Source organism: Mastigoproctus giganteus, chromosome 14 (genome assembly GCF_048544385.1).
Source record: "Mastigoproctus giganteus isolate SK-2022 chromosome 14, ASM4854438v1, whole genome shotgun sequence".
Classification (NCBI taxonomy): Eukaryota; Metazoa; Arthropoda; class Arachnida; order Uropygi; family Thelyphonidae; genus Mastigoproctus; species Mastigoproctus giganteus.
In genome coordinates this window covers 121,545,190-121,566,334 of record NC_143588.1, presented here as the reverse complement: position 1 = coordinate 121,566,334, position 21,145 = coordinate 121,545,190, and positions in this window count along the sequence as shown.

Here is a 21,145-nt window from a genome sequence, read left to right as displayed (position 1 = left end):
CCCTGCTAATCATCAACTTGTAAACAAGAATACAGTTCAGAAAATTATTAACCAATTACGAATTGATAGTAGTGAAGGCCCTGACGGCATCCCTAGTTTTATTATTAAAATGTCCAGCGCATTCATCATTCATTCTTTCGTTCATATTATTTCCAGTGGCATCTCCCAGCCATTCCTTCCAAGACTATGGAAGACTTTTAGAATTACCGATTCCAAAACAGGCTACTAGTAATAACAATATAAGCTATCGTCCAATTGCTGTATCGTCAATGATCGCTAAAATTATTGATAAGCTCATGCTGCCATATCTTCAGGATGCGATGTTCGCTAATGCACCTGTCAACATGCATTTTGGTCCTACAGGGCGGCCCACAACAACAAGCTTAGCTGACACCATTGTGCGCATCCAAACTGCGTTTCAGGATAAAGCACAATGCGATGTCTTTTACTTAGACATCAAAGGTGTTTTCGACAACATTGATCACAAGAAAGCCATTGAAATACTAAAAAATCATTTCCTCAATGACACAATGGTTATATCCTATCTACAGTACAGCCTAAATCATAGAAATCTCATCTTCCCCACTAATACTGATAATATTCTCGTCACAACCTCAACAGGCATTCCTCAAGGAGGTGTCCTCTCCAGTGTTATATTTTCAGCATCTCTACAACCACTTCAACAAGAAAATCCAAATCTGCTGGCTTATGCCGATGATTTAAAGTTGTTTATTATTTCCAAATCCTGTGATGACGTTTCCAATGTTATAGCCACGATGCGAATTTACAGATGTGCGGAATCATCAAGTATCTGAAGAATCTCAATCTGACTATAAATGCAAACAAATCTGCTCAATTAACTTATTCCTAACAGAAACAACCAAACCACATAGAAATTAAAATTGCAAATGTTTCAATTCCCAACGTATTTGCTCACAAAGACCTAGGAGTTGTTTTTGATAAAAATCTCTCTTTCCTTTAATGCCAACTATTTATATGTTGCTAAAAAAATTCAAAAATCAAGATGGCTGATCAAGCAAGAAACAGCGGCGATTCAAGATAGAAAAACAGTCATTAACCATGTTCAGAGATGCATTTCTCCCATTCTGTCCTATGCCTCCAAAATTTGGTCTGGTGCTCCTCAACTTACCGCAAAAAAATTCCTTGCGCTAGAGTATTGGGTTCTTAGAGGGCTGAACAATAAACTTCGTTTTCCCCGTACAATATCCAGGCAACAGCTTTATAAAAACTTAAAAACAAGGCCTCTGCTACAGATGATCAACGAGTCTGGAGTCATGCTTCTTGCAAAGTTAATTACTTCTGCATCCAATTCAACAAACCTAACCAACATAATAGCTCTCACCAACAGAGAAAACTCAAGAAACCAACAACAATTCAAATCCAAACTCTCCAGACTAAAACAAATGGACAGGATGTTCCCCAATGCATCCCTTCACCTCATAAATCCTCACAACATTGATTGTGAGAAATACAAACCGCTGCCTGCCTGCAACCCAGTAACTACATCCGAGAGCCAAATGTGATGTTCTGCAATATATATTTTTGATAATTGATAATTGATAATTTATTTATCCCTATTTTGTGTTACAATTGTTGGGAGTTAACAGCAAGAAGGGAGGGAGAACACATAAGCCAGAGGCTTTATAGGGGGTGTTCCCTTTGAAAAAGATAACAATCAAACCAGATACACCATGAATCGGACATATTTCTACATTCCAGTACAGAGACTTCGTAAACCAACCACACATGTCGCGTGGTTAACAACAGTACTTATAATTACATTGTGAGTACTTTTACAATAACAAGTATGAAAGAAAAAAAATTATGAAATAATTGCGTATAGAGTTACAAGCTTTTTGACAGCTATTCCTTCAACTTGTTTACATAATTTCCAAACTGGTATGCATTGTGGAAAGTTCAGGAGTTCAGTGGAAGGTGATTTAGATCAGACATTCCTGGTGATGTGTTCAGTTAGGAGCTTCTTGAACCTGTTTGGTGAAATGGCATTTTTGATGTTTTCAGGAAGATTATTCCAGGTTTTTGCGCCTCTGTATTTTATATTTTTTTGACCTATGGCTTTTCTAAAAAGCGGAACCTTCAGGTTCGCTTCATTTCTTAAATTATATCTTATTCCTTCTTCTTCTATTGTTATAAAAAAGGATCTGAAGAGAGGAGGAAAGTTTGGTGTTTTCAAAGCATTGTAGACAAAGACCGCCTCAGCTTTTTGTATCAGTTGGTAGATGCTTAAGAGTCTCGCTTCCTTATATCTCGAAGTCACCGATGCATTCCAGGGAAGGCCCAAAATTGAACGAACACATCGATTGACGATTGAATTGATTCTCCTAAGGTTATGTTGACTGGTCGTACCCCATGAGATGATTCCATATGTGACGTGAGGCTGTATTAAGGAAAGGAATACTAGTCTGAGAAGGGAAGGAGGTACCCAGGCAGAGGCTCGGGCGAGTATTCCTGCTAGTGACGAAGTCTTCTTTCGTAAGGTGATCATTTGTTTATCCCAACTCAGCTTGTCATCTAGCCAGATTCCTAGAAACTTGGTATCATTCACCCTTTCCAGTTGTTTTCCTTTGTATGTTATTTCGAAATCAATATTTAATGGTTTATTTTTGGTCCTAAACACCATATATTTGGATTTTTCTGGGTTTAGTATCAGCTGATTCTTTTGAAGCCAACTATGCATTTCAGAGAGCAGGGCAGAGATCTTGCATTGAAGTTGGTTAGGGTCTTTATCAGTGATTAGAATAGAGATGTCATCGGCATACGCTACTAGGTGGGAAGATGGAAGATGAGAGAGAAATTCATTAATGTAAAGAACAAATAGGATAGGTCCGAGAAGTGAGCCTTGAGGTACTCCCCTGGAGAAATAAGAAATGTCTGAAAAGGACTGGTTTGTTTTGACGACAAATGGCCTATCAGTAAGGTAGTCTTCAATGAGAAGGTTAATTTTTCCTCTCAAGCCAAGATTGTTGAGCTTGTTGAGTAGGATATTGTGATTTATGCAGTCAAAAGCTTTTGATAGGTCTAGAAACAGTGCTATTGCATAGTGACCCTTTTCAAGACAGTCCGTGATCCTAGAGCAGAAGTCAACAATTGCCAGGTCAGTTGATCTTTTTGAACGATAAGCGTACTGTTGTTGATGGATAAGCTGATTGACTTCCAGGAAGCCCATGAGTCTGCCGTGAAGAATTTTTTCGAATAATTTTGCAAAAACTGAGAGAAGAGCTATTGGACGAAACTTGGTGATAGAGTTACAATTTTTTCCCTTAGGAACAGGAACAATGACTGCTTTTTTGAATTGAGACGGGAATTTACCAGATTGAAAGGAAAGATTGTAAATATACTTCAGTGGTGTTAGAATTGAGTTAAGGACCTTTTTCAGCAGAGCAGGAGATATTTCATCAAAGCCAGGGGCTCCCTTTTCTTTTAGTTGATGTCCTGCTTCTAAAATATCTTGATCTGAGAGCGGAGCGAGGAAAAAAGAGCTCCTCATTGAGTGCTTGACAGATTCACTCGTTGCATTATCTCTAGAGTCAATTTCGTCTTTAAAAAGGTTATTCACACTTGAGATGAAGTGATTACGGAAGGCTGCGGCTTTTTCCTGGTCATCCGAAATGAGTACCTCGTTCTCAACTACATCTCCAACGTAGCTCTGTGATTTCGTTTTCCTTCCAGGTAGTAGCTTGTCCAAGACTGTCCACTTTTCCTTGCTTGTGATGACGCCTTTAAGTTGGGAACTATAATATTTCCTTTTCTCCGACCTAATAGTGTCGGTGACTTTGTTTCTGTACGTTGTGTATTTGTTTTTATCCGCCTCCTTTCCTGTTTCTCTAGCAATTCTTGCAAGTTTGTCCCTTTTCTTTAGCATGTTACAAATTTTGTTTGACATAAATGGGCATAATTTCCGTCTTGGCCTAGTGGTCTTTTTAATCCCTGGGATCCTGATGTATGACGCGCATTTTTCGTAACTATTTAGGATATGCTCAAAGAAGAAGTTCGTCGCAATTTCAGGATCATCTGTGCTAATCACCCCATCCCACGAAGACTGCTGGAGATCATAACAGAGCTGATTGAGAGAGCCTGGAGTCACAGATCTGTAATTGTGCATGATCTCTTCCACAATTTCTTCATTTTCAATTACCATTAAGATGGGACGATGATCAGAAATGGTTGCATCCAGTACTGCGTAGGTTAGTGAGCATTCCCCAATTGCGAAGTCAAGAAGGGAATTGTGGGACTCTCCCATTCTAGTCGGGATAATTCCGTTAGTCAGAAGAGAAAAACCATTGGAAGAAATGACATCTAGGAGGTCTTGCACTTGAGAGGAAGAGCTTTGAAGTATGTTAATATTAAAGTCTCCCATCAGCAGAAGACTAAGGGATTTGCTTGTGAAGTGAGATAGAATATTGTCAAGAGTTACAAAGAAACTGTTGACTGAAGCTGAGGGAGGTCGATATAGACACCCAATCACCAGAGAAGCAATGCGGATAAAAGTGATTTCACAAGCTTGATCAGGCAGATTTGTGATAGGAAAGGCAGAGCATCGCAGATGATTGTGAACGTAAATAGCAACTCCACCCCCTTTAGAATCACATCTGCAGCTGTGAAAGAGAGCATAGTCTTGAAATCGGACTGAAACTTCAGGAGAGAACCAGGTCTCAGTAAAAACCATCAGGTCTGGATGGAGATTCCACGATGTCAGTTGAGCGAGGATTTCATCATTATGTTTTACAAGACTGCGTGCGTTCATATAGAATACAGTAATTGCATCTTTTGATGCTGTAGTAAGGCATAAGTTATTTGGTTTAATTGTTGGCAAGTGACATGGCAGAAAGGTATTTTCACAAGAGTTAGAGTCATTCAAATTCTGGTAGGATGAAGAGATTGATGAATCATTTATCGAAGTTCTTTCCAGTTGAGATTCCAGAATATCTGAAAAATGCTCGAATTGTCAATCCCGTTGACTAGTTTCGATAGCTGAGTCACTGGCTGATGACCCAGTACGAGGAAGAGGGGGGCGTCCATAGAAAGGCCGAATGATGGCTCCCTCAGGCCAGCAGTGATCCTTTAGTAATAGATCAAAATCCGTTTGTTGACACTGAATATAGAAAGAGCTGTACGAATCGTGTTTGGAATTCATTTTTATTACATTTACTTCTATCTGCAGTTGAGTTCGGATATGCTGCTGTACTTCTGTACCGCCCAGTTGGGGTTCGAGTCGCGAGACGAAAATACCCTTGGTTGAACTTTTAGTTCTAGGGACTGCTCTGATTGATGAGTTGGTAGCTGTTCCCACAACAGCAGGGATGTGTCGATGTCTTCCTGTCTGATTAGAGGCAGATTGATTCCGTTGTCCTTTGATGTGATCTGCCTGCTTCCTGGAGAAAATGACATCTTCTAGGAGTGGATTGACAGATCTATTGCCATATTTACACGCTTTCTGAGATTGACTAGTAACTGGAGCATATACTGGAGGATGTGGAGGTTGCCTTACAATAGATGCATAAGTGGCTTCTGCTATAGGAGTCGGTTGAAATGTGGGATTTTCTATAGATTTCGCCAAGTTTCTTGTAGGACTGACGGATCTACTGGAGTTTTGAATAAGATTTGTTAAATCCAAAATTTTTTGTAGTAAGCTATAATTTATTTCGCGAAGTTGGGCGTTTTCTGACCTCATTTTTTTAGTTTCGTCAAGAAGAGAGGCCATCAAGGATTTTTGAGTGTCCAGGATTTGAAAAATCATTTTCGTGGTCATCTCATTTGGCTTTTCAACTTGTGAGACTTCGTGGTTAAGAAGGTGAGAGAAGGAGCAACTTGTCTGCTCTGATACCACGTCATGAGGTATGTCCTCAGATGGCCCACTATGTTGAGTGCCATTTGACAATGAGGTGAAACTCTGAGATTCACCGTCGGAAAAACTTAAAAGATCCGTTGGGGTTGATCCTGAGTTATTTTCATTTTTCGTATGTTTGTTCTTCGTCTGCCTGTAATTTATGCAACAGGGACCTTTCCACGAGTCGATAGCTGCCTGTGACATCTTTTTCCAGTTTACGGTTGACAAATCTATGCATTTTATACAGTACACAAGACCGCATTCCGCATTGCATTGGAGGAAGTCTTTGCATTTCTTTTTACACATATGGCAAATAATTTGCACTTGCGGAGCCATTGTAATTAACAGTGTGAAAACAATAAATTTCTTTTTTTATATTAAGATGAAAATTTAATGTGAAAGTTAAAATGAAAAATTAAATGCAAAATATACAATATGCAATATTCGAAACAATATTATTGCTATTTGAACTAATTTTACAGTAAACTAATTAGAGAATTAGTTGAAATACTTTAGAATTCTTTAAAATACATTCAAAGATTTAAGTGCGATTCCTGAGATAAGCTTAGAACAGTCCTAATTTGAACTACACGGAGTACTCAAGGTCACACCACTACAGATTAATCAGTAGTCTTTTGAAAGGCACGGTCCTCTTTGTAGGAACAATGACAGGTGACCTTGCGGGCAATAATCAGACAAAAACAGTAAAGTGACTGACCTTGGTTAACCTGCGAGACAGTAATCCTTACGCTGAAAACTTCCCAGCTTCGTGGCTGCCTATAGAAACTATATGAGATACCTTGTTGAAGAGGAACATAATTTTCGTTTACTAACGCTTGAAAACTATCTTTCGAGTACTTCTTTTTTCAGAGTTGTGAAGAGTAACGCTCGCTGACCCATAGTGTATCAAAGTGTTGGAACAGATTCAACTTGAATCATTCATTCTAGCATACATTTGCAGGAGAACAAACACAACACCACAGTAACCATTCGCGCACGCGCCAGGAATCTTTGATCATTATAATTCATATTCCTTGTTAATGTGTATATAGAATATCCTATGTATTTTTTTTTTTTTTTGTTATATATATTTGTCTCCTTTGTACTGATTTATGCCCCTAGCCTAGCGCTGTGATGGGCTTGCTGTAGTTTCAAGAAATGAAAAATTTATTTATTTATCTATTCATATGACATGTAGATCTTTTAGGGATCACAGTGAAGATGATTAGGTCCATGAGAGAAGCATTGGTGGATCAGTGTTGATAAGATAGATTTCTCAAACATTTTCAATAGAGATAAATTCAATAGAGATAAATATTGCACCTCCCAGGGGGGTGGCTCTTTAATCTTCTCCGGATGCTGTTTAATAATACGATTGGCCGTAGCCGGAGATGTCCCTTTTAAAACGCTTTTTTTGTGGATTGGTCAATGACTCCTTTGGCTTTTTGAAAAGATATAAATGCATATTGATGATATTGGGGACATTTTTCCACAACAGCACATTACGTACGTACAAAATGTGCTGTTGTGGAAAATTGAGAAAGTGAGAAAAGTTGAAAATAAAAATAAATAAAGCTCGTCTCCGAATTGTCACGTGGAAAGTGTGGAAGCACGCGACGCTTTTCTAACAGTACCCCACCGAAGTCATTACACTCCAGCCAGGATTTCTAAGCGTACTTCTTAAGACGAAACTAAGATCCCCTGAAGGAGGAGGAGGAGCGTCGCGCAAGCTTAGCTCACGCCGGACCAGCGGCACGTTCTACGTCTCGCCTCGTGTAATGTCCGAGTAGCCGGATGGAGGAAGAGGTCCGCGGATGTCACTCTCATCAGCCGCAGGTCGGCCAAACCTTTTTATCCCGGGCGAGTGACATCGGGCGCCGTCATCATTAAGTGGGCTCTCCGGAAGACGTGTGTCAACAGCTTTAGCGGAGCAGATAGCGCCGTCGGTGCGAACAAGGCGCTGCTGCTGTGGAGTGACACTGTTGACACAGCTCCGGGATCTCTGCCATCCAGGTAATTGCCTCTCTGTGCTCGTAATTGGGGACGTTCCGTTACTCTCCCCCCCCTGGCGTCGTCATCCAAAGAGCCTCCCCTACTCGACTTGGAAACGAGATCGCGCGCCTTCCCCGCGACTGTCAATATTTATAAGTGCTTATCTGCCGGGGCGAGGGGAGGGCGACCCTCTTTTTGCCATCCACTTACGATTCCAAGAAAACCGGTCTGATCCGTTTAATAGGAAGGGTGGCGGGGCCCTGCAGGACGCAAACTTGCGTTTTAAAACGAGACGTCCAGTCAAATTAGCTTTATCTGTCATTATGGCACTTCCGACTTTAATTCCCAGAATTCCGAGCGGAAAAATCCCGGCGAGTGATTGAACAAAAATCGCAAACGAGGGCTCAAACTACCGCTCATCCATTACGCATGCGCACTTTTTCGTATTTCCGATGCGCGGAAAAATATAATTGCACCGTATCCGCTAGAGGGCGTCACCTCCGCGTTATGGTCGCAATTACGCCGGAAACGACGTAATTTCTGAAGTTGTGAACTCGCATAAACCCCCCCCCCTCCCACCTCCTTACTCTGGGTTTAGCGTTCCGAATTCACTTTCCACTCACGCGCCAGTTTAAAACTTTATACGCTCACCCCTTCCGAAAAGAAAATAAATGGCGCCTTGTTAGAGCGGCATTTATCTTCACTCCGGCGGCGCATGTGGCAAGGGTCGTCTTCATTCGGCAAGATGGCTTTATATTCGGCCCGCTGCTGGCGCCTGTCCAAGCAGCTGTGTCATCGCCGAATAATGAGCCTCGCAAGAGAGGCTTTGCGCGAGGTCATCAATACATATATAGCGCGGGATTGCTGACAGAATGCTTCTTGTGGTCGCCTCCGGGCTAAATCCTACACAACATTCCGTTTGGGGCCAATTCACGGCTGAACCCATCAATCTCTACGGAAATTCGCGGCCGCCCGCATCTAATCCATTGAAACCGCCCCGGCCACTCGCAAACATTGTTCTGCTCTCGCCATCGATCGCCGGTTTTATTCCTCTCCCAGGGATGCACTCGCTAATCCCACAGGTCACGTGACTGCCCAGCAATCGCCGCTTATCAACCCCTCACCAATCGGTCGTGGTCCCGCTAAATCACCGTAACAACTGCGACGATTAAGTTATTACCACACGTTTCTCTCTCTCTCTCTCTCTGTCCATCTGTCCTCCACGTTGCATCGCCCGACCTCATTCGACAAAAGCTTTAATCGCGGTGTGATTGTTGGTGCTCTCCGTCTGGGGTTTCTGAAGAGGTTCCACCGCATCGAACATCTCAAAGCAAAACGAAGATGTCTTTCCCTCGCCCCCCCCCCCCGTCGCCTCATGCAGCAAGAGATCTCCGTCCTTAATGATGGCTCGTTAGATTCCAAGATTGCCCCAAATGACACGCACCTTTGCCCAACATCTCGTGTCCGTCTCCGCTACAAAACCGCGTCGATACTCGGACGGGTTATTATCCGCATCGAAACACTTGTGAGCGAGCTGAAACGAGGCTGTTCTGCGCGCCCACTCTGCACATCGCAGCCATTATCGCCGGTCGAGGATTGCCATGGCAACCTATAATTACCGGCGTAATAAAGGGGCCAGATGGCGCGGCCCTCTTTAAGAGGCTCACTGCTCGCGGGCAGTTTGCAATTACGGATTTTCCTCGACACATCAGCGGTTCACTCCAGCGCAGTGCACGACAGGGCAGTGTCCGAGCAAGATTGAGTGGACACTCGTGAGAAAGAGAGAGAGAGAGAGAGAATTAATCTTCGCAGCTTCGAAGGTCGACGAGGATGCTTCTCCGTTGCCGAGGGAGCGAAGTTTACTTTTCTCTTTTACCTCCGGAAGTGCTCGCTAAAACATACAACGATGTGAGCGCCCCCTACACTACACTCGACGCGCTATCAGCAAACGCCTTCAACTGCAAATTTATCTTTTATTCTAATACATCCGAAGAGGTCACCCGAGTGCTGCGATGACTGAACAAATGAACCTCAGTGCCGACTGAACCCGTGTCAGAACGAGTCCAAACGAAGCCTTAACCAAAAATTGCTTCATTTAAGCGAAACTAGTTTGAATAATCGAACCGAAACCTGTTTTTCCAACCTTTTTGCGTCCAGTACAAAGTGTTGGCTTACTTAAAAGCAGTATGAACTTATAGAACATCACCAGGTTCCATCCAGGGGTGTCTGCCCAACTCTTCTTAAAACCGCACAAAGTCTCCGAGTCCATCCCCAAGATTGGGTGGTAACTTATCCATTTTGCCGAACTATAAATTCGCTATATTCAGTCTATCGTCTAACCATCTTTCTTTCATTTAAAATGTCTTTCTGGTTTGCGCCACCTGCTGGAAAAAACTCGACAGTAGTAGTGTGTTATAGGCCTAATGACTCTGATGAGTATAATAAGGAACTGTACAGGGAAATAGAGTGGGCCAGTAAATCAGAGAGTCTTAAAATGGGGGATTTTCATTTCCCAGATATAATAATAAAATTCTTTATGTAGAAATGCAGGACACGATTCCCGGTACAGGCAACCAGAGGAATCTTTCAATTAACTGTACACATTACATTCAGTACATACAAACTACGTGGGTACACAGCAAATACTTAGACAGTGCAATATACACAGCTAATATTCCAATCAATGGATTTTATAATATTATACAGAGCTTATATTCCATTATAGCAAATAGATTTCATGGTTATCATATCCAAGCTGCAACACATTGAGACAGTCTGGTCTGGACACCTCCACTGGGAGTTATTCCGCTGACAATTGCAGGAATGCTGACTGCACTTTACAATGGATTTGCGCTTTTCTTCTCTGTGGAGGCAGAATCTCTGGACCACACATCAAAATCAATGTTTGCGGATTTCATCGCGCCAATGATGCGTTCGGGAAGCGTCGCTTCAAGGTCGAGAGCTTCTGCAGGTTAGAACAGAGCACTGGACGGTTCCTGAGGGCTCTACCAGGGATTTTCCAGCCTACGATTTCATTTCCCAGATATTAACGAAGTCGAGAGCAGCGGAGCACAGATTAAGCGCCATTGTGATCTTCCTCGCATATGCCACGTCCTGGGCCGGGGTGTATCTCAGATTAACCCCTGGCATGGTGCCGTGAAGGGTATTGTATGGTCGTGGTACCTGCGTGTACCGATGTACTGTACAATAAAGATCTTATTTATTTATTTATTTATGCAGAGCTGTGATTTTGATGTTGTATAGGGCAGGTGAGCCCAATTGTTGGCCCACTTTAGGACCCAGAATTCCAGACCCCGGAGTATCTTCAGACTGGACATAGGAGCAGCCGACCAAACTTCTATACCATAACTGATGACAGAACTAAAATAGTAGAGGAGAAATTTCTGACTGTTTCCTTGTTGTGCGCTCTACAGAGATCAAGTTTCATACCCCAGAAAGTCCGTAATATCTCTTGAACGCAGTTGCTGGATTTGTTCCTTATACGTTAGGCTTTCGTCCATTACCACTCCTAGGAATTCTACGGAATGAGTGGTGACGAGAACATGCCCCGCAATGGAGGGCTGCAGAGAGGCTGCTTGATTGAGGTCTGCTTGTGCTCTAGGTGAGAAGATGATAATTTGGACTTTTCTTTCATTTTAAGCCCAAAATCAGTAACGTATTCACAGAAAGAGGAGAGAGACTTGTTCAGGATGACAGAATTCGATAATTCCTCTGCCTGGTCTGATGAGGTGAAGTGTGTTGATGTCTAGTGGCACCAGGGGTTTCCCCCATCTCCGCGTTGCTTACATTGTGGGTGTGCCAGTTTGCTGGGAAAGGCAGAGATTTAAAAGTGTCTGTATTGAATTTGTGTTATGTCCTGTACCGTTTTTCATCTGGTCATTTAGCCGCTGGACCCGTGCTGAGGCCCAACATTGCCCCACTTACGCCCCATGGAGGCAGACCAGGAACCTAGTAGACTATTTTTACTCTGGCAGGTCCTGCCGCCTAATTTCCTGAGATTTCAGCGGCTAGGACCTATAAAAAGACACGCTTGCGTAAAGATAGAGGAACGGAGACTATAGACTAGGGTGGGAGTAAGGCAGAAGTAATGGAGACAATAAAGTAGGCGACCCCAGTAGATCAGTGAGGCACGCACATGCCTCACCAGAAGGAAAGGAGGGATGGTGGCCCTGCACCCCGGAATTTAAAGAGAGTCGGGCTATATTGCCTGGCTCGGTCTGGTGAGGCAGAGAGTGGAGTGTGTTTAGTGTCAAATGGCACCGGCGATTTCCCCCATCTCCGCGTATTATACATGTGAAGTGTTAGTCGGGCTTGAGAGGTAACAAACAATATCGTCGGCGTAGGCCATGAACGCAGGTATTTCATTCATTAGTGGAATAAATGAAGAGTGGAATAAATCAGAGAATGATGGGGTTAATAAATTAACCCCATCATCCTCTCTGTGCAAATAGAAATGCCCATCACTTCTGGAAGAAGGAAAGTCACAACCAAAACAATTACACCTTAATCCTGAAAAGTGTGTTTATGCGGCTCAAGCAATCCCATGGGAGTCCTTGGGGAATGTGATCCCGAACACGGGATTGATCTGATAACAAGATTGATAGCCACTGTTACGTATCACCGTTACGTATATCGACGTCCAGGCAGCATTTATGCTGCAACGAAGAAACTAACCATCACAGAGCAATCCAAAAGTCTCTGAAAGTTTCCACGTTAAACAGAATTTGCACAAAAGTGGAAAAACTCCGGCTCACCCTCGGAGAGGACTGCCTTCTCCCGAGCTAGGGCGCTTTTTATTCGGAACAAGAGGGAGGCAATAAAACTTCACCTAGAGAATACCATAAATAAGGGGAAGCCCTTCCATAGAATCCAATCAGAGGACGCCATTGAGTCACTCAATATGAGCAGCTGGCTCAACCATATTACTAGGTTCGCCGCTCAGCCAGAATCCACTACACCAAAGGAATTACCAATCAATCCTACCCCTTAAATTCAGTTAAACTCACCAAATACCAGCTGATTGATGCAATAAAAGTTTAGCACCTATGGCCGCATCAGGTACCGACGGAATTCTTCAGTTTATGCTAAAATGTCTGTGTACATTTGTTGTTGATCGTATCCTGTCGTTATTTAGCAAGATCCTTAATCAAAAATTCTTCCTTCCTATATGGCATGTCTATCTAGTAAGACTGCTGCCGAAAACACGCTCTGCTTCTCAGCCCAGTCAATTCCGTCCAATTTCCTCTGCACCATGCCTATTAAAGCTCTTTGAGAAATCTCTTCTAAGAACATTAACCATCCAAATTATACCACAACAGCTACCGCAGGTCCACTATGCTACCCGGTCAAGATCCACCCTACAAATCTAGTCACCAACCACTCCCAAGATCCTCGAGGCATTTGAGCACCGTTCGGAAATCACCGTTACGTATATCGACGTCCAGGCAGCATTTAATTCCATATCCGTTCACGCATTGGCAAGGCTACCACGTGAGTATTACCTCATGCTCATTGGTGGAGACGTGCTCTGATTCATTCAGACAATGAATCTGCGCTATACCAGGACTATTACAGCTGGAGTCGCACAAGGTCAGGTCCTGTCCAGAATCTTGTTCTCAGCTGTTCTCGTGCCATTTGGACAGGCCGAACTGATATCATTACCTTTACCAATGACATAAAACTGTTTACTCCCATCAGCCCTGAAGACACTGCTGAATACATCAATACCTTAATCCTTCAGAAAATCCGGAACCTTGAGGCCTTCCTCTCCGGTTTCCGACTTCAAACTGAGAAGTCAAAACAGTTGACTTTCTCTCTCAAACGGAGCCCAACAATCGTACAAACAATTTTAAGAGGATGCGCGATTTCTGTCGTCCAACAAGATACAGATCTGGGCGTTCTTTTTGATCAAAAGCCCTCCTTTCTACCGCACATAGACCACTTGCAAATATAGTTCTGTCAACTCCGGCGGATGATTAAACAACAACTAATGCAGGTCCATGACCAGGCTGTTGGCTGCAGATATATTAAGACGTGTGTTTATCCGGTCATACTCTATGCGCCGAAGTCTGGACTTCAAATGCTACGACCCATCTTAGACGGATTTTCGCAGGGGAATTCTGGCTACTGAAGTGGGCCATATGGAAATTTCGGTTTCCACCTACACCAAGGACAACCCAGATGGCGGCAGCTCTCAACATGAGACGTCTTCCTGCATTCCAACATGAGAAGACTCGTCTTTGCCATCAAAATGATGGTCGGCATTATTTCAGTACCAATTTTTTATGGGCTAATTGCGGATGGAGGATCCCGGTCCGAAGCCTTAGGGCTAATCCAATCCTACAGGCCATTCCAAACCGGTTAAAGCTATCTGATCGGTTCCTAACCCCGTGCAAATGCTGCAAGACATACAGTCCTTGGACGGCGACCTCTACAAATTCGCAGTCGACAAGGAATATAGGCAGAAAGTACTCGGTCGACTTCCTTCCTAGGACCGCGTCAGAGGACCTTAGAACCTGCTCCATCACTGGAGATCTATCCATCACTGCCTTGAATCCATCATCCCAGTGTTCAAACCTTTCAGGTGTCATAATGCTTTTTTGTTATGTTGTGTGATTTCTTTTATGTAAACCCCTGGCTTGTAGCCGTGAAGAGAGTTGTATACAGCAATGTGCTTTCTGTATATAATAAAGAGTTCTTCTTCTTCTAAATATCGCTGAAAAAAGCAGTGCCGACAACGATCCACCTTGGGGTATACCGACTTCCACCTGTTTTGTGATGCAGTTATTCCCTTGCTGGAAGGTAAGGCACCCCTTGGTCAGCAAATGTCTGATGAGCTTCGAGACATTACCCGTAAAACCGTAGTAGTTCTGTACGAGACACATGAGTGGTTTAACTTGAAATTAACTTGCGCTTTCAGATCCAGAAAAACAGCATTCGTAACATAGCCTTGCTCCCAGACTTAAAGGGTTTTTAAATCCAGGGCCTGTTTGCATGTTATCGGCGATCTTTGCGAGAGCGCGTAATGTGTATGCTGAGGTTGACTGGAATTTGTAGATTGGTCACTCACACACTAGCAAGGCTTTTGTGGATTTATTGGATGATTGTTTTCTACATCAGCATGTTCGGGAGGCAACCAGAGGGAGTAATACTCTTGATCTGATTATCAGTAGTGATTCTTCATTACTCAAAGAGGTAACTACCATCAGGGGTAAAGGGAAGGACTTTTGCTTCCGTAAAGGCGACTACGATGGACTGAGACAGCATTTAAATTCTGTACAGTGGGACCAACTGATGATGTTAGCAACGTTGAATTCTAAATGGGAACCCTTCAGGGCAGTACCGTCACAACCCTTTTTCGAGCCCGGAGGCAAAGAACATGACATGTTCAGGCCCCTACTTAATTCATGAAAATTGCAAAAAGAGGAGAGGACAGTCAAGGACACCAAGCCTAAACGGCCTGGGCCCGGAGGCGTTGCCTGCCTTCATGGTAGCAATGCCACTGATTCAGGGACTTAATCCTGGACGCTACCTGACTTTTCATTCCAACTAAGAAATACTGTTCAAGGTTTAGACCTCAATGAATGTCAGATGAAGTAATAAGACACGCGGTAGAGAAGAAAAATGCATGGGATACATAAAAATTAACAGGTGACAACGAAGCCTATGATAGATATAAGCTGGTGTGTAATCAAGTCACAAAGGAAGTTAGGCAGGCGAAGGCAGATTACGAGAAATCTTTGGCAAAGGGTGTAAAGAATAACAGCAAAGAGTTCTTTACTTATGTAAACTCTAGAAGGAAAGGGATGAATCAGATTGGTCCACTGGATATCGATGGTTCGACTGTTGATGATCCTGCTCTGATAGCTAACAAACTAAATTAATATTTTTCATCTGCATTCACACTTGAGGAGTTATTAAGACGGAGGGGAGTCAGAAATGGCAGAACTTAATCAAACTGTAAAAAGGAGCTCAATGATTTTGTAATAACTAAGAGCAAACATGTAGAGGAGAAATTGTTGAAGTTAAACATAAGAAATCACACAACATAATTTGGGGGCTGGTCACTCACACACTAGCAGGGCTTTTGGGGATTTATTGGATGATTGTTTTCTACATCAGCATGTTCGGGAGGCAACTAGAGGGAGTAATACTCTTGATTTGATTATCAGCAGTGATTCTTCATGCATTAAGAATCTGCAGATAAATGAACCACTAGGTGGCAGTGATCACAGTGTGCTGAAGTGGGATTTACTCAAAGAGGTAACTACCATAAGGGGTAAATGGAAGGGTTTTTGCGTTCGTAAAGGCGACTACGATGGACTGAGACAGTATTTAAATTCTATACAGTGGGACCAACTGATGATGTTACCAACAGCAAACTCAAAATGGGAAGCATTCAAGGAACTAATCTTGGAGGCTACCAGGCTTTACATACCAACTAAGAAATATTGTTCAAGGTTTAGGCCTAAATGGATGTCAGATAAACTAATGAGGCATATGGCAGAGAAGAAAAATGCATGGGATACATACAAATTAACACATGACACAGAAGCCTATGATAGATACAAGTTGATATGCAACCAAGTTACAAAGGAGGTTAGGCAGGCGAAGGCAGATTACGAGAAATCCTTGGCAAGGGATGCAAAGAAAAACAGCAAAGAAAAACAGCAGATGATGGTTTACATAAGTAAAGAGTTCTTTACTTATGTAAACTCTAGAAGGAAGGGGATGAATCAGATTGGTCCACTTGATATTGATGGGTCAACTGTTGATGATCCTGCTCAGGTAGCTAACAAACTAAATGAATATTTTGCATCGACATTCACACATGAGGAGTTATTCAGCGAGGGGAATGCCAGAGGTGTATTCTACTCTAGCAGTAAGCTACAGAATCTTGAAATAACTGGGAGTAAAGTGGAGGAGAAATTGTTGAAGATAAACACAAGAAAGGCACCCGGAGTGGATGGGATCTATCCAGTTATATTAAAGGAGGCAGCAAAGGAAGTAAGCAAACCCTTAGCCATAATTATGAGAGCTTCCTTGGACTCAGGGGAGGTACCCATAGACTGGAAATGTGCAAATGTGACCCCAATTCACAAAGGAGGGTCAAAGGCTGACACAAATAATTATAGACCTGTGAGCTTAACTTCTCTTCCAGGAAAATTAATGCAGGCACTGGTTATAGAAGCACTGCAGGATCATTTAGACAAGACTTCATTTATAGCTCGGACACAGCATGGTTTTGTTAAGGGGAAGTCTTGCCTGACCAATTTGATTGGATACTATGATGCAGTCACAAAAGAACTGGATGCAGGGAATAACTTTGATATTATATACTTGGATCTTAGAAAGGCTTTGATACTGTTGCACATGGAAGACTGTTACACAAATTGGAGCAGTGTGACATTGGAGGCAAATTGCTGCAATGGATAAAGGGGTGGTTGAGGGGGAGAAGACAGAGAGTGGTAATCAATGGACACTGCTCATCGTGGACTAATGTTATTAGTGGAGTCCCTCAGGGCTCAGGGTTGGGTCCATTATTGTTTTCTGTATTTATAAATGATATTGATGATGGTATATCAAGCTTAATGTCCAAGTTTGCAGACGATACAAAGGTTGGCAGAGTTGTCAAGGACACTACTGACACTATGCTGCTGCAACAGGATCTGGAAAGGTCGAGCAGATGGGCTGAGAGGTGGCAAATGAAGTTTAACATTGACAAATGTAAAGTACTACACATGGGAAACAGCAACCCCAGAGCAACGTATCAACTCTGTGGTACTACACTGAAAGTGGTAGAGAATGAAAGGGACTTGGGGGTGGTTGTGCAGGCAGATATGAAGTTCTCTGAGCAGTGCAGACGGGCTGCAAGAGTAGCTCATGGAGTATTGTCAATGATATACAGGAATTTTTCCAGCAGGGATAAGGAGGTGATTATTCCCTTGTATAAGGCAATGGTCAGGCCACACCTAGAGTACTGTATACAGGTCTAGAGGCCTCATTTCAAGAAGGATGTAGAGCTGCTGGAACGAGTACAGAGAAGGGCAACAAGATTAGTGAATGGAACAAAGGGGTGCTCTTACGAAGAAAGGCTTAAGTTTTGCAAATTACAGTGTCTGGAGACTAGGCACAGCGAGGTGATCTGATAGAGGTGTATAAAGCCTTGAATGGTTTGAGCATGCTCAATGCTGATGGGATTCTTCCTCTCGCTCAGAATAATCACCTGAGAGGGCATAAATTCAAATTGAGGAAAGACAGATGTAGGATAGACGTGCGGAAATTTGCCTTTAGCCAGCGGGTGGTTGGTTGGTGGAACAGACTTCCATCCCTTGTCGTGGAGGTTGATAGCCTAAATAAGTTTAAGGCTCAGCTGGACAGGTATTTTGAACGAACAGAGGGGTGAAGTGGAAGTGGGTTTTTTTTTTTTTTTTTTTTTTGGCTGATGCTGCATAAGCACACGTGCCTTGAGTGACCGGGGTTCAAGCCCGTGACTACTGAATACGGTGCTGTTTCTTGTATTCTGTCTATCTTGTGAACTCCTCTGACCGTTTGGTCGTCCCGGAGTATAAACAGAAAAATTTATTTATTTATTTATTTATTTTTATAAGCTTGCTTTCTTGCATCAAATGCCACTACTAATGCTAATGCTAATGCTAATAATAAACACACACAAAAAAGCATAATGACTCCTGAAAGGTTTGAACACTGGGATGATGGATTCAAGGCAGTGATGAACAGGTCTCCGGGAGCAGGTTCTAATGTCCTCTGACGTGGTCCTGGGAAGGAAGTCGACCGAGTACTTTCTGCCTATATTCCTTGTCGACTGCGAACTTGTAGAGGTCGCCGTCCAAGGACTGCATGTCTTGCAGCATTTGCACGGGTATGTGGACATGTGGACATGTGTTTTTGTAATGAGCGGCTCCTAGAACGTTAGTTCAACTCCGCCTCGTATCTCTGTGAAGAACAGTACCACTGTAGAAGGGCCAGATATGTGTGTGACGTCGGTTTGTGTGTATTGTGTGTGTGTTCTGGCCACTTGGCTACCCAGAAGCATCAGTCACCTGGACAGATGATTCTGGGTACTTGTCCACACCACGGGAAGGTGGGCCAGTCTCAGCTAAACACGTACTGTCTCAATACGAGACTCTGATCCACTAGTGGGCCAGATTCCTCTAGGGGCGCAATCCAGAGGAGAGAGAGAAAAAAATAGATAAAATAAATAAATAAAGATAAAAAAAATAAAAAAAATAAAAGATGTCACTGTAAAACGCGAAACAAAAAAACAAAAAAAAAAAGTGACAGTAACCCGAAGAACGCAAAAAAAAAAAAAAATAAATAAAATAAAAAAAATAAATAAATAAAAACAACCATGTGACTGATTGTAGAGCGCGAAAAAAAGGGGGGGGGGACAGAGAGAGAGAGAGAGAGAGAGAGAGAGATGGTGTTTTCCTTCCTGAACACAGACCGCAGAAACAAGCTCCACAGCCCATGTAGCAGGATGGGGGGGGAAATACATGGTCGGTTTCAGTTCACTGCTGGGTCCTCGATGTTTGCCACTAGGGGCCTGTTAATCCTTCGTCTGCGCTTAAAGACTTCAACGGGTTGGAACCGATCAGATAGCTTTAACCGGTTTGGAATGGCCTGTAGGATTGGATTAGCCTTAAGGCTTCGGACCGGGATCCCCCATCCGCAGTTAGCCCGGAAATCTGGTACTGAAACAATGCCGACCATCATTTTGATGGCAAAGACGAGTCTTATCTCGTGAATGATTGCAGGAAGACCTCTGATGTTGAGAACTGCCGCCATCTTGGTGGTCCTTGGTGTAGGGGGAAGCCGAAATTTCCACATGGCCCCTTCAGTATCCAGAATTCCCCCGCGAAAATACGTCTAAGATGGGTCGTAGCAGTTGAAGTCCAGACTTCGGCGCCGTAGAGTATGACCGGATAAACACATGTCTTAATATATCTGCACCCAACAGCCTGGTCATGGACGCGCATCAGTTGTTTAATCATAGTTATATTAAAGGAGGCGGCAAAGGAAGTAAGCAAACCCTTAGCCATAATTATGAGAGCTTCCTTGGACTCAGGGGAGGTACCCACAGACTGGAGATGTGCAAATGTGACCCCAATTCACAAAGGAGGATCAAAGGCTGACACAAGTAATTATAGACCTGTGAGTTTAACTTCTGTTTCAGGGAAAATAATGGAGGCACTGGTTAAAGAAGCACTGCAGGATCATCTAGACAAGACTTCAGTTATAGCTCAGACACAGCATGGTTTTGTTAAGGGGAAGTCTTGCCTGACCAATTTGATTGGATACTATGATGTGGTCCCAAAGGAACTGGATACACAATTTAATTCTGATATCATATACTTGGATTTCAGGAAAGCTTTTGACACTGTTGCGCATGGAAGACTGCTGTACAAATTGGAGCAGTGTGGCATTAAGGGCAAGTTGCTTCAATGGATAAAACGGTGGTTGAGTGGGGGAAGACAGAGAGTGGTAATCAATGGACGCTGTTCTTGATCTACTAATGTTATTAGTGGAGTCCCCCAGGATTGGGCCCATTTTTTTTTTTTTTTTATATATTTATCAATGATATTGACGAAGGTATATCAGGCTTAATGTCGAAGTTTGCAGGTGATACAAAGGTTGATAATGACAGTATGCTACTGCAACAGGACCAAGGAAAATTAGGCAGATGGGCTGAGAGGTGGCAACTGAAGTTTAATATTGACAAATGCAAAGTACTGCATATGGGTAGAAGTAATCCCGGAGTATCGTTCCAGCTGTGAGGCACTACGCTCATGGTAGTGGAGAATGAGAAAGCCCTGGGGGTAATTGTGCAGTCAGATATGAAGTTCTTTGAGAAGTACAGACAAGCTGTCTGAACAGGTCATGGGATCTTACCACTGGCATATAGGAATTTTGCTAGCAGGGATAAGGAGGTGAACCTTAACCAAATCTTAAGTACTGCACACAGGGTCTTGAGGCCTCATTTTAGGAAGGATGTAGAGCTGCTTGAACGTGTTGCTAGGGTTGCTTGAGCTTGAGCGAGGGGCAAATGACTAGTGAGGGGAACAAAGGGGTGCTCTTACGAAGAAAGGCTTAAGTTCTGGAAATTGTAGCATCTGCGAGGTGATCTGATTGAAGTGCATAAGGCCTGGATTGGGTTGAGCACGCTGAATTCTGGTGGGATTCTTCTGCTTGCTCAGATTACGAACCTGAGGGGCATAAATTCAAATAGAGGAAAGACAGTTG